Genomic DNA, 12,432 nt, shown 5'->3' with positions numbered 1-12,432 from the left:
TTTGCACATTATTTCCTTGGCCTTTGTTGCTTTTTGTAATTATTCTGGATATTATTGTTCTCCATCATGTAATCCTCTTAACACAGATACTTTAAAAAAGATTATTCACAGGATGTGAGCATCACATGGAACCCATCCCTAATTGCCTGTGAGACAATGGAGTGACGGTGGCCCTCCTCACTTCATAACTAAGTCAATAATCGCCTGGTCTCTTTCGGTTTTTAAGACCTGCTACTTCAGATAACAATCTTAACTCATTTCAATAAATCTAATTTCTTTCCTGCTGCTTTCCCAATCTATATGCAAATTAAAATCTTCCAGTATTGCAATATTTGCTTCTTGCAGGCCTTCCTGATTTGAAACTACAAACATTCCTCTTGTGTCTTCAGTCAGAAAATCTCTAAAATAAAGAACAAACCTGCATTTATATAGCACTTTACACAACCGCAGGACGTTCTATAGCACTTCCCAGCCAATGAAGCACTTTTAGTTTGCCTTGGAGCACAGAAGGTTAAGAGGAGATTTGATGGAGGTGTTCAAAGTCATGAAGGGCTTTGACAGAGAAGATAGCGAGAAACCATTTCCAGTGGCAGAAGGGTCAGTAACCAGAAGACACAGATTTAAGGTAACTGGCAAAAGAACCAGAGGCAACATGAGGAAACACATTTACACAGTGAGTTGTGCTTGGAATGCACCGCCTGAAAGGTTTTTTTAAAATTTCCTCATGAAAAGGGAGTGTTACTGGCCGGGCCAGCATTTATTGCTTATCCTGAATTACCCTGAGAAGGTGGTGGTGAGCTGCCTTCTTGAACCGCTGCCGTCCGTGTGGGGTAGGCACACCCACAGTGCTGTTAGGAAGGGAGTTCCAGGATTTTGACCCAGCGACAGTGAAGGAACGGCCGATATAGTTCCAAGTCAGGACGGTGTGTGGCCTGGAGGGGAATCTGCAGAAGCTGGTCAGCTACCCAGGCATTGGAAGCAGATCCAACAAAATCATTCAAAAGGGAATGGGATAAATACTTGGGGGAAAAAAAATTACAGGGCTGTAGGAAAAGAGCTGGGCAATTTGACTAATTGGATAGATATACCAAAGAGCCAGCATGCACATGCTGGGTCGAATGGCCTCCTTCTGTGCTGGCTTGTTCCCTGATTCTCAACACTATAGGAAATACTGCAGAAAATATTGTCCAGGACACCAGGTGAACTGTCCTGCACTTCCTCAGATAGTGCTATAGTATCTTTTACATTGTGTCTGAGATACTGTGCAGTGCTCCCTCAGTCCTGCACTCAATTCTGCCAAGATTATGTGTTCAAATCTCTGGAGTGGGACTTGATCCCACAACCATCTGATTCAGAGGCAAGACTGCTCCCACTGAGCCACCGGTGACACTTCAATATGCTCAGCACTATTTTAAACCCTTTCCTGTTCCTTGGCTGTACCTGCACTCACTTAGATCAGGGGAGTCCAAACATTCACCCAATTACGAGCACCATGGAATCTCCGGTTTTGCAGATTAAGTCCATGTTTCCATTCATTTAGCATATCCAAATATCTCAAATATCCAATATAAACAGATCCGAGAGTTTTGATTTAGGACTTTTCAAACAAGAGCAATAATGCAAAATAAAAATTATTTCCACCCTCTAGGCCCATGAGATTTAAAAAGGTCAAACCAGGAAATAAAAAGTAAAAGAGAAATGCAAGTTTCTTTCTCTATCACCTTTCGTCATAGAGTCAGAGTTATACAGCACAGAAACAGGTCCTTCGGCCCATCGTGTCTGTCCCGGCCATCAAACAGCGAACTATTCTAATCCCAGTCAGTAAAGGATGTCCCAAAGTTCTTTAAGGCCAATGAAGTACTTTTGAAGTGTAGTCACTGTTGTAATGTCGGAAACGCAGCAGTCAAATGGCACACAGCAAGATCCCACAAACACCAATGTGATAATTATCAGATAATCTGTTTTAGCGATGTTGGTTGAGGGATAAATATTGATCAGGGCACTGGGAGGACTGCCCTGTTCTTCTCTGAAACAGTACCATGGCAATCTCGTATCCACCTGGCATGCTGCTTAAGTCATGGGATAATGATCCATAAAGTATTTTCCACAAACCCTTCAATGGAGTCATAGACAGATACTGAAACAGACCCTTCGGCCCACCGAGTCTGTGCTGACCAACAACCACCCATTGATATACCAATCCTACATTAATCCCATATTCCCTACCACATCCCCACCATTCTCCTACCACCTACCTACACCAGGGGCAATTTACAACGGCCAATTTACCTATCAACCTGCAAGTCTTGGGCTGTGGGAGGAAACCGGAGCACCCGGCGGAAACCCACGCGGTCACAGGGAGAACTTGCAAACTCCGCACAGGCAGTACCCAGAACTGAACCCGGGTCGCTGGAGCTGTGAAGGCTGTGGTGCTAACCACTGCGCCACTGTGCCGCCCCTCAATAGGCTGCAAAGTATTTCCAGTTCGGTCCAAGTCCACTGATTTTGAGCTGGAGCAAGTATATTCAGAGATGTTTCTTGATTTGTGTTTTTTCTGGATATTTAAAACCTTCCACATTACACACACAGCACACAATCCTGGCCTCGCTCGTCCTCCCATATTAAATACTCAAATAAGTGGCAACTACTTCTTCCTGACATGGCCGGATGGATTCCCACAATTCATTAACTGTGGCTCACACTTGCCTCCGAGTCAGAAAATTGTGGGTTTAAGTCCCACTCCAGAGTCTGGAGCACAAACATCTAAGTTGGCCCTCCCAGTGCAGTACGGAGGGAGTGCTGCACTGTCAGACGGTCAGTACTGAGGGAGTGCTGCACTGTCAGAGGGTCAGTACTGAGGGAGTGCTGCACTGTCAGAGGGTCAGTACTGAAGGAGCGCTGCACTGTCAGAGGGTCAGTACTGAGGGAGCGCTGCACTGTCAGAGGGTCAGTACTGAGGGAGTGCTGCACTGTCAGAGGGTCAGTACTGAGGGAGTGCTGCACTGTCAGAGGGTCAGTACTGAGGGAGCGCTGCACTGTCAGAGGGGCAGTACTGAGGGAGTGCTGCATTGTCAGAGGGCCAGTACTGAGGGAGTGCTACACTGTCAGAGGTACCATCTTTCAGATCTATTTTGCAGAAGAGCAGGGGAGTTCTCCCCGGTGTCCTGGCCAATATTTATCACTCAGTCAACATCACAAAAACAGGTTATCTTGTCATTATGACATCGCTGCTTGTGGGAGCTTGCTGTGTGCAAATTGGCTGCTGCAACAGTGTCTACACTTCAAAAGTACTTCATTGGCTGTAAGTGCTTTGGTACATCCAGAGGTCACGAAAGACGCTACATAAATGCAGCTCTCATTTTTGTCACCTAACTCCACCCCTCTTTCATTAGGCTAAGTTAACTGTTGCTCCTTACTCCTTTGATCTCACAGAAAGAACAGCATTTACAGAGATTCAATGGTCTCAATTGGAAAAAAAGCAACCTGCTTAGACACTGAGACTCGAGAGATTCCATCGATATCGTGATGGTCAACGAGTGACTACAGAATGATCACAGCTCACTATAAGTTAAAGTGAAGAAATCACTTCACAATACTCCAAAATGGTCACAAATAAAGACTTCAATATATGATATAGATGGATTTTATCCAGAAAAAAACCTGATATTTTAAAAGAGCAGACTTATTGTAAAGCATTAAGGTAGATAAGTCCCCAGGGCCTGATGGGATCTACCCCAGAATACTGAGGGAGGCAAGCGAAGAAATTGCTGGGGCCTTGACAGAAATCTTTGCATCCTCATTGGCTACAGGTGAGGTCCCAGAGGACTGGAGAATAGCCAATGTTGTTCCTTTGTTTAAGAAGGGTAGCAAGGATAATCCAGGAAATTATAGGCCGGTGAGCCTTACGTCAGTGGCAGGGAAACTATTAGAGAGGATTCTTCGGGACAGGATTTAGTTTAGTTTAGTTTAGTTTAGAGATACAGCACTGAAACAGGCCCTTCAGCCCACCGAGTCTGTGCCGACCATCAACCACCCATTTATACTAATCCTACACTAATCCCAGATTCCTACTACATCCCCACCTGTCCCTCTAATTCCCTACGACCTACCTATACTAGGGGCAATTTTATAATGGCCAATTAACCTATCAACCTGCAAGTCTTTGGCATGTGGGAGGAAACCGGAGCACCCGGAGGAAACCCACGCAGACACAGGGAGAACTTGCAAACTCCACACAGGCAGTACCCAGAATCGAACCCGGGTCCATGGAGCTGTGAGGCTGCGGTGCTAACCACTGCACCACTGTGCTGCCATTTACTCCCATTTGGAAACAAATGGACTTATTAGCGAGAGACAGCATGGTTTTGTGAAGGGGAGGTCGTGTCTCACTAATTTGATTGAGTTTTTTGAGGAAGTGACGAAGATGATTGATGAAGGAAGGGCAGTGGATGTTATCTATGTGGACTTCAGTAAAGCCTTTGACAAGGACCCTCATGGCAGACTGGTACAAAAGGTGAAGTCACACGGGATCAGAGGTGAGCTGGCAAGATGGATACAGAACTGGCTTGGTCACAGAAGACAGACAGTAACAGTGGAAGGGTGCTTTTCTGAATGGAGGGATGTGACTAGTGGTGTTCCGCAGGGATCAGTGCTGGGACCTTTGCTGTTTGTAGTATATATAAATGATTTGGAGGAAAATGTAGCTGGTCTGATTAGTAAGTTTGCGGATGTCACAAAGGTTGGTGGAGTTGCGGATAATGATGAGGATTGTCAGAGGATACAGCAGGATATAGGTCGGTTGGAGACTTGGGCGGAGAAATGGCAGATGGAGTTTAATCTGGACAAATGTGAGGTAATGCATTTTGGAAGGTAAATGCAGGTGGGAGGTATACAGTAATTGGCAGAACCCTTCGGAGTGTTGACAGGCAGAGAGATCTGGGCGTACAGGTCCACAGGTCACCGAAAGTGGCAACGCAGGTGGATAAGGTCGTCAAGAAGGCATTCGGCATGCTTGCCTTCATCTGTCGGGGCATAGAGTATAAAAATTGGCAAGTCATGTTGCAGCTGTACAGAAACTTAGTTAGGCCACACTTAGAATATTGCGTGCAATTCTGGTCGCCCAACTACCAGAAGGACGTGGAGGCTTTGGAGAGGGTACAGAGGAGGTTTACCAGGATGTTGCCTGGTCTGGAGGGCATTAGCTATGAGGAGAGGTTAGAAAAACTCGGATTGTTTTCACTGGAACGACGGAGGTGGAGGGACGACATGATAGAGGTTTACAAAGTTATGAGCGGCATGGACAGAGTGGATAGTCAGAAGCTTTTTCCCAGGGTGGAAGAGTCAGTTACTAGGGGACATAGGTTTAAGGTGAGAGGGGCAAAGTTTAGAGGGGATGTGCGAGGCAAGTTCTTTACACAGAGGGTGGTGAGTGCCTGGAACTTGCTGCCAGGGGAGGTGGTGGAAGCAGATACGATAGCGACGTTTAAGAGGCATCTTGACAAATACATGAATAGGAAGGGAATAGAAGGATACGGTCCCCGGAAGTGCAGAAGGTTTTAGTTTAGGCAGGCATCAAGATCGGCGCAGGCTTGGAGGGCCGAATGGCCTGTTCCTGTGCTGTACTGTTCTTTGTTCTTTGTTCTTATCCTATAGACCCGCGGATAAAAGACTGGAAGAGTCAGAGATGCTCAATATGACAAGTGGAGATGGGACTGCAAGAAGAGAAAACCTTCCGATTGTGAACAAACATATCTTCAATAGTTGGCCAGAGAGTAATGTGTTTCCTTCAATTGTTTTATCCTAGAGATGAACTTAGTATCTAAAATGTTCAGGGCCAATGAAGCCATTATTCCAAAGAGATTGTGAAAGAGCAGGATGCAAAGTTACTCATGCCCACATTGTGCACTGGGTAAGGACGAATGGACCAAAAAGTTACTTTGAGGACTGTAGTGGGGGCTGGTGGTGGGTTGAGTTCCAACTCAGTTTTACTCCCAGATTCCAGCACAATCAGTCGAATTGGCACAAAAGCTTGGAGAATTTCAAACGTGAGTTACGCCCAAAACCACTTACGCTGGTTCAAGATTCAATTCACATGGATAAGGCTCCGCACACAAAACTGGCCACACCCCCGGTCAAAATTCCACAATTCTGCATTGGTTTTGGGAAGGCTCTTCAAATCTCAGAATCGTTACAGCGTAGAAGGTGGCCATTCGGCCCATCATGTCCACACTGGCTCTCTGAAAGAGCAAGTCTCTCAGTTCCACTCCCCTGCCTTCTCCCCGTCACCCTGCACATTTTTACTTTTCATATAACAGTCTAATACCCTTTTGAATGCTTCAATTGAACACGCATTTTCTAAGATGTGCAGGCGTGTTTTAAGTTCCCTCACATCAAAATTAAATATATCAAATAATTTACGAAATTGCTTCCTCGTGTATACCAATTAAATGGTTCAGTACGGTTTTTCCAAATCATTTTCAGTGGTTTTAAATCAGGTTACATGCAGGTGAAGAACTGAACACCTTGATTTAAAAGGCTTATTTTTGGTGAGAAACCAATTTTCAGGAATAACCTCAACCCAATAAAACTCTGCCAGGTTATCGCCCTTAAATACATCAAGGAACAATAAACAGACATAAATAACGAAAACTACACAGCCCTTTGCACTGGCTCATGGAAGATTTTACATTTGTGAAAATTAAAATAAGTTTTCTGACAAAAACCTGGGGCCTGATTTTAACTCTGTTTCAGTGGATGGGTTTTGAATGGGTTAAAAGCGTAACCTAACCAGCACAAATTTCAAGCGCATTTTGGGCGCAATTTTCCAATTGCAACAAAAGTGGGAATTTCTACCCTGTGACATTTATCAAACATTGGAAACTTCACAGTCGAAATTAATGTCTTGAAGTATCCAGTTGCTTGTTGTCAAAGCCTGAAATTGGGTTGTTTGTCATTGACACCAATAAATATTTGACTACAGTTGATTATTATTCAAATATCATTGGAACCTGCATAATTTATATTCCAATTATCTTCCTTCCCTATTATCTATCCAGGATTGTCACAGGATAAATTCAACGAGTTATATTATTGTACTTGCAGTATCTAGTTTCTGACACTGGGTGACGCTATATAGCATATCCATCAGTTCTGGGGGCCAAAAATGCCAGATAATATCCAATAAACCAAATTAAGCAAATCTAACAGCTTAACAAAGTGGTAATTTACTGCAAAAAATGTGAATTATTTAATATCATGAATTAAGCAACTTTTCTGTCACAAATACCTTGTTCAATCTACACCATGGACTTCGGGTCTGAATCGGGACTCTCACCAAGTCCCGTTCATCTATCACCACTGCTCCCCACATCGTGCTCGCTGACCTACACTGGCTCCCGGTCCAATATTGCCTTGATTTTTAAAATCTCATCCTTGTGTTCTAGTCACTCCATGGCCTTGCCCCTCTCTATCTCCGTAACCTCCTCCAGCCCCACAACCCTCCGGCATCTCTGCACCCCTCTTACACATCCCCGATTTTAATCGCTCCACTATTGGCGGTCATGCCTTCAGTTGTCTGGGCCCTAAACTCTGGAATTCCCTCTCTCCACCTCTCTGCCTCTCTCTCCTCCTTTAAGATCTTCCTTAGAACCTACCTCTTTGACCAAGAGTTTGGTCACCTGTCCTAACATCATGTGTCTCAGTGTCAAATTTTGTTACATAACACTCCTTGGGCTATTTTTATTAAGCCATAGAAGCTATACAGATGCAAGCTGCCGTTGAATGCAAATTTGAATGAGTATGTCCATCTCCCCTTTACATCATAAAACCATCTGGTTCTGTACTGTAAATACACCCACATCCATGGATGAATTAAAAATACACCAATCTCCAAGGAGAATGCTCTTTACTTATATTTATACTGGCCACTAGGAGGAGCTCGGTTATACCCTGTCCCTCATCAGACGATGAGCTCTCTACCTTTGAGGAAGTGCTTTAATCTCCGACTGCCTCCTCTCAGATATGCCTTCCAAGATTACAACACACACATTAGGGAAGAACCAGCACTGCACACGTCCATTCGTCACATGCAGACACTAAGCCACTGGTTTGGGTAGAGTGGGGAATGGGTGGGTTGAGGATGGGGAGGGGGGAATGTTTGATTGAAATAAAGAGGGAAATAATAGCAAAGAAATGATAATGAGCTAAAGAAACCACACATGAAAAGCAGAGCACTCGTCTTTCAAATCAAGTTCAAAGGATAATGATGGATCAAAGCCAACACATTCCAGAATAGAATGTTTTGTTCATCACCTCATTCCTCTCTTAGTTCTTTCAACAGTTAGAAGCCAGATTACAATAGTGTTGCTAATTTCACCATTCCCATAGCAGTAACTCCGTTTCCTGGTCAATGGATAAGTTAGGTCTCCCATCGTATAGCAGGGTTTAAACACAACCACAAATAACAAATTAAATTGCTCCCGACTGTTGTTTTCTGTTGGTTGTAATCTTGACACCCTTTTGATCCTGAGCTGAGCGTCCAATCCTATATCTCTCTCCATTAACAAAACCGCCTATTTCCATCTCTAACATTGCCCAACTCCGCCCCTGCCTCAGCTTATCCACTGCTGAAACCCTCATTCGTGCCTTTAGATCTGACTACATTTTTCTAGCCTCCTACTTTACACCCACCATAAACTGGAGCTCATCCAAAACTGCTGTGTGTATCCTAACTCGCACCAAGACCCATTCGCCCGTCACCCTCTCTTCTCACTGACCAACATTGACTCTTGGTCTGGCAATGCCTTGATTTCAAAATCTCATCCTCGTTTTCAAGTCCCTCCGCAGCCTCGTTCTTCCTATTCCTGTAGCTTCCAGCCCCACTACCCTCCGAGATCTCTGCGCTACTCCAATTCTGGCCTCTTGGGCATCCCTGATTTTAATCGCTCCACCATCGGTGGCTGTGCCTTCAGCTGCCTGGACCCAAAGCTCTGGAATTCCCTCCCCAAACCTCTCCGCCTCCTTTATGATGCTCCTTAAAACCAACTCTTTGATCAAGCTCTGCTCACTTGTTTTAATATCTCCCTATAGGGCTTGGTGTCAAATTTTGTTTTGTTAAAGCTGCTATATAAATGCAAGTTGTTGTGGTAATTATTGACCAAAAAGGTTGTAAATTTTCTTTGAACACATACTTGTCTTTAAATATATCTTGGACACTGAACTCTGCAGAATGATCTCCTTTTGTAAGTCAAAGTGCAACAGTTATTACACACAAACATTGGAATACAAATCTCTCCTTCAATCGCAGTCAACACAAACCCAGCGCAGGGGAATCTTAGCTCACAGTGTAGGACTGAATTCAGTTTGGTGAGTGATCTTTATTTATTTGGAACGCTTAGTAACAATGTCAGTATTTCTTACAACGTCATACAATGTATGAAAGCAAAGGGCCTGTCTGCGAAAGAGATAAAACAGAGGCTCCCGAAGCCCTGCCAAACTTGCAAATCAACACTTGGAGCTGAGACCAAAGAGTAACGTAATGCAACAGTAATGTTATAGTAATGTTTGGAGAATGTGTGATGATTGCTGTAGTGTGCTGCTTCACAAGTATCTTTTAAGGCAACACACACGTTCGACTTCTTTCATGCACAGGGTACAGTTCTGCTGAATGAGCATTAACTTTAACAGTAGACTCTCTCGCCACCAAGCAGCAGTGAACAGATTCCATTAACCACTTAGCCATTTACTTTTTGAGACAGACTTCAGTAGGACACAAGTAGCTGCTTGATTTCCTGAAGCTCTTAGTTCTGTCTAGACAGGAGTGCTTTTGCTTTTTTTTATTGGGATGTCAGAAATATGGACTGGTCATTTCTTAAACGAGATAACATGTTCAGTGCAGACGACGAGGCATAAGTTGCCCCCTAGAGAGAAAGGACGTGCATTTCTATAGCATCTTTCAGGACCTTAGGATGTCCCAAAGTGTTGTAAAGATTTTCGAAGTGTTATGATATAAGAACTAGGAGCAGGAGTAGGCAGTTCAGCCCCTCGAGCCTGCTCCGCCATTCAATACGATCATGGCTGATCTCATCTCGGCCTCAACTCCACTTTCCTGCCCATTCTCCATAACCCTTCAAACCATTTCTTATTAAAAATCTGTCTATCGCCTCCTTAAATTTACTCAATGTTCCGGCATCCACCGCACTCTGGAGTAGTGAATTCCACAGACTCACGACCCTTTGAGAGAAGTAATTTCTCCTCATCTCTGTTTTAAATCTGCTACCCCTTATCCTAAAACTATGACCTCTCGTTCTAGATTGCCCCACAAGAGGAAACATCCTCTCTACGTCTACTTTGTCAATCCCCTTAATCATCTTATATACCTTAATTAGATCTCCTCTCATTCTTCTAAACTCTAGAGAGTAAAGACCTAAACTGCTCAATCTCTCTTCATAAGACAAACCCCTCATCTCTGGAATCAATCTAGTGAACCTCCTCTGAACTGCCTCCAATGCAACTACATCCCTCCTCAAGTAAGGGGACCAAAACTGTACTCAATACTCCAGGTGCGATCTCACCAATGCCTTGTACAGTTGCAGCAACACTTCCCTACTTTTATACTCGATTCCTTTAGCAATAAAGGCCAAAATTCCATTTGCCTTCCTTATCACCTGCTGCACCTGCATACTAGTTTTCTGCGATTCATGCACGAGGACACCCAGATCCCTCTGTACCGAAGCACTCTGAAGTTTCTCTCCATTTAGATATGTAGGAAAGCAGTTAAGCAGTCTGCGCACTGCAGAGCTCCCACAAACAGCAACAAGCCAATGACAAGATGAGTTGTTTTTGTGAAGTTGCTGAGGAATAAAGAGATGTTAGTACACTCTGTCCTTCTTTGAAATAGGGGAATGTGAAAGATCCCATTGCACTGAGAGGACAGATAGGGCCTCGGTTTAACATTTCAGCTGATAGATGGCACCTCCAACAGTGCAGCACTCCCTCTGTACCGCACTTATGTGTCAGCCTAGTTAATGTGCTCCAAACCTGGAGTGGGACTTGAATCTAAAGCTTTCAGACTCAGAAGCAGAGTTTCACCCAGTGAGCCAAGCCAACACTTAATTAGATCAGGGATGGATAGTTACCAGTTCACCAACTCATTGGCTGAAATCAGAACCATTGCAAAATCTGTCCTTCACATTAGTAGATAAATCGACACACAATGGGGAAGTGCATTCATACAAGCAAGAGAATACTCCAACCTTCTGAGAGAGAGTTGGGAATTACAAACAAAAGTTACAATATTAAAGGATGTTGCCTCACTGATCTAGCTTGTACTAAAAAAGAAATTGCCGGTGTTTGAATGTGGAATTAGATAATTGCCTTGCAAGAGCTACATATGTAAGAGAACTTTCTTAATTCCATAAATGTTGTAATTCTCCTCTTAATTTCAGTTGCAGATGGCAAATCCCTTTCATTTGTCACTGAATGCAGCCTAGTATGGTTTTAAGCAATATGGTAAAGATATCCTGCACCTGTTGTGATCCTTCAGCACTTTTGTTTCATCAATAACTGAGTCATCACTTATTTATAAATTTAAAAGCACTCCAGAGTGTACTGTACACAGCTCTAGTCTCCATATTACGAAAAGGATATACAGGCATTGAAGAAGGTGCAAAAAGGATTTCCAATGATGATACCGGAACTGAAAGGATATACTTATCAGGAAAGACTGAACACATTGGGGCTCTATCCTCTAAAACAAAGACTAAGATTATCAAGGATTGATTTGCATGCAAAGAATCCTTTTACTCATTTAAACAGGATTTGTCACTAGATGGTGGTGTAATTTTAAACAGAAACATTGAACATTAGACGTAGAGGACCTGAGGAAAGTCTACTTATGTGCACTAGATAGCAACATTAAGGCTAATTTCAACATGAGTGTATGGTAGCAAGAGGTCAATGACCTTCTGAATGCCACCTTAGAACATCTAGGGATATGAAACTTCGGCCGTTCTGAAGAAGGGTCACTGACCTGAAACGTTAACTCTGCTTCTCTCTCCACAGATGCTGCCAGACCTGCTGAGTATTTCCAGCACTTTCCGTTTTTATATTTGAAACTTCGGCCTAATGGGCTGCCTTTCGTTGTTCTGGTGGGGCCCCCAGCACTGTGCCAAAAAGGTGAGGGGAACCCCACCTCGGCCTTCAGAGCCCCCCACCAGCAACACCACCCCCCACCCCCCCCCGCCCCCACGCTCTATTCACTGACACTCAGACACTTAAGTGCCTGGCACCAGCATCCCTGTCCCTTTAAGGATAGGATCCTGCCTCCAATCAGAGGGCTGGCAGCTCAGTGGTAGCAGTGGCCACTGCTGGGACTACAGGAGGCCTTGGAGCAGGCCAACGCCAGAGCCCCAGACTTAGAGGTAACTAAGCCAG

At 44.1% G+C, this 12,432-nt stretch overlaps 1 protein-coding gene and 1 long non-coding RNA gene across 2 annotated transcripts in view; one reads left to right on the top strand and one right to left on the bottom strand.

The window, feature by feature from the left end:
• The window catches only part of ddah1 (dimethylarginine dimethylaminohydrolase 1), a 158,370-nt gene that overhangs the window by 62,699 nt on the left and 83,239 nt on the right, over positions 1–12,432 (bottom strand). The gene's annotated exons all lie outside the window — the stretch shown is intronic.
• LOC137372630 (uncharacterized) overlaps positions 9,286–12,432 on the top strand; it is a 77,762-nt gene continuing 74,615 nt past the window's right edge. Inside the window, exon 1 of the long non-coding RNA XR_010975465.1 lies at positions 9,286–9,363. This is a non-coding gene — a long non-coding RNA (uncharacterized lncRNA). The remainder of the gene's footprint in view (positions 9,364–12,432) is intronic.

Source organism: Heterodontus francisci, chromosome 8, assembly GCF_036365525.1.
Source record: "Heterodontus francisci isolate sHetFra1 chromosome 8, sHetFra1.hap1, whole genome shotgun sequence".
Classification (NCBI taxonomy): domain Eukaryota; kingdom Metazoa; phylum Chordata; class Chondrichthyes; order Heterodontiformes; family Heterodontidae; genus Heterodontus; species Heterodontus francisci.
This window is presented reverse-complemented; position numbering and strand designations above follow the sequence as displayed.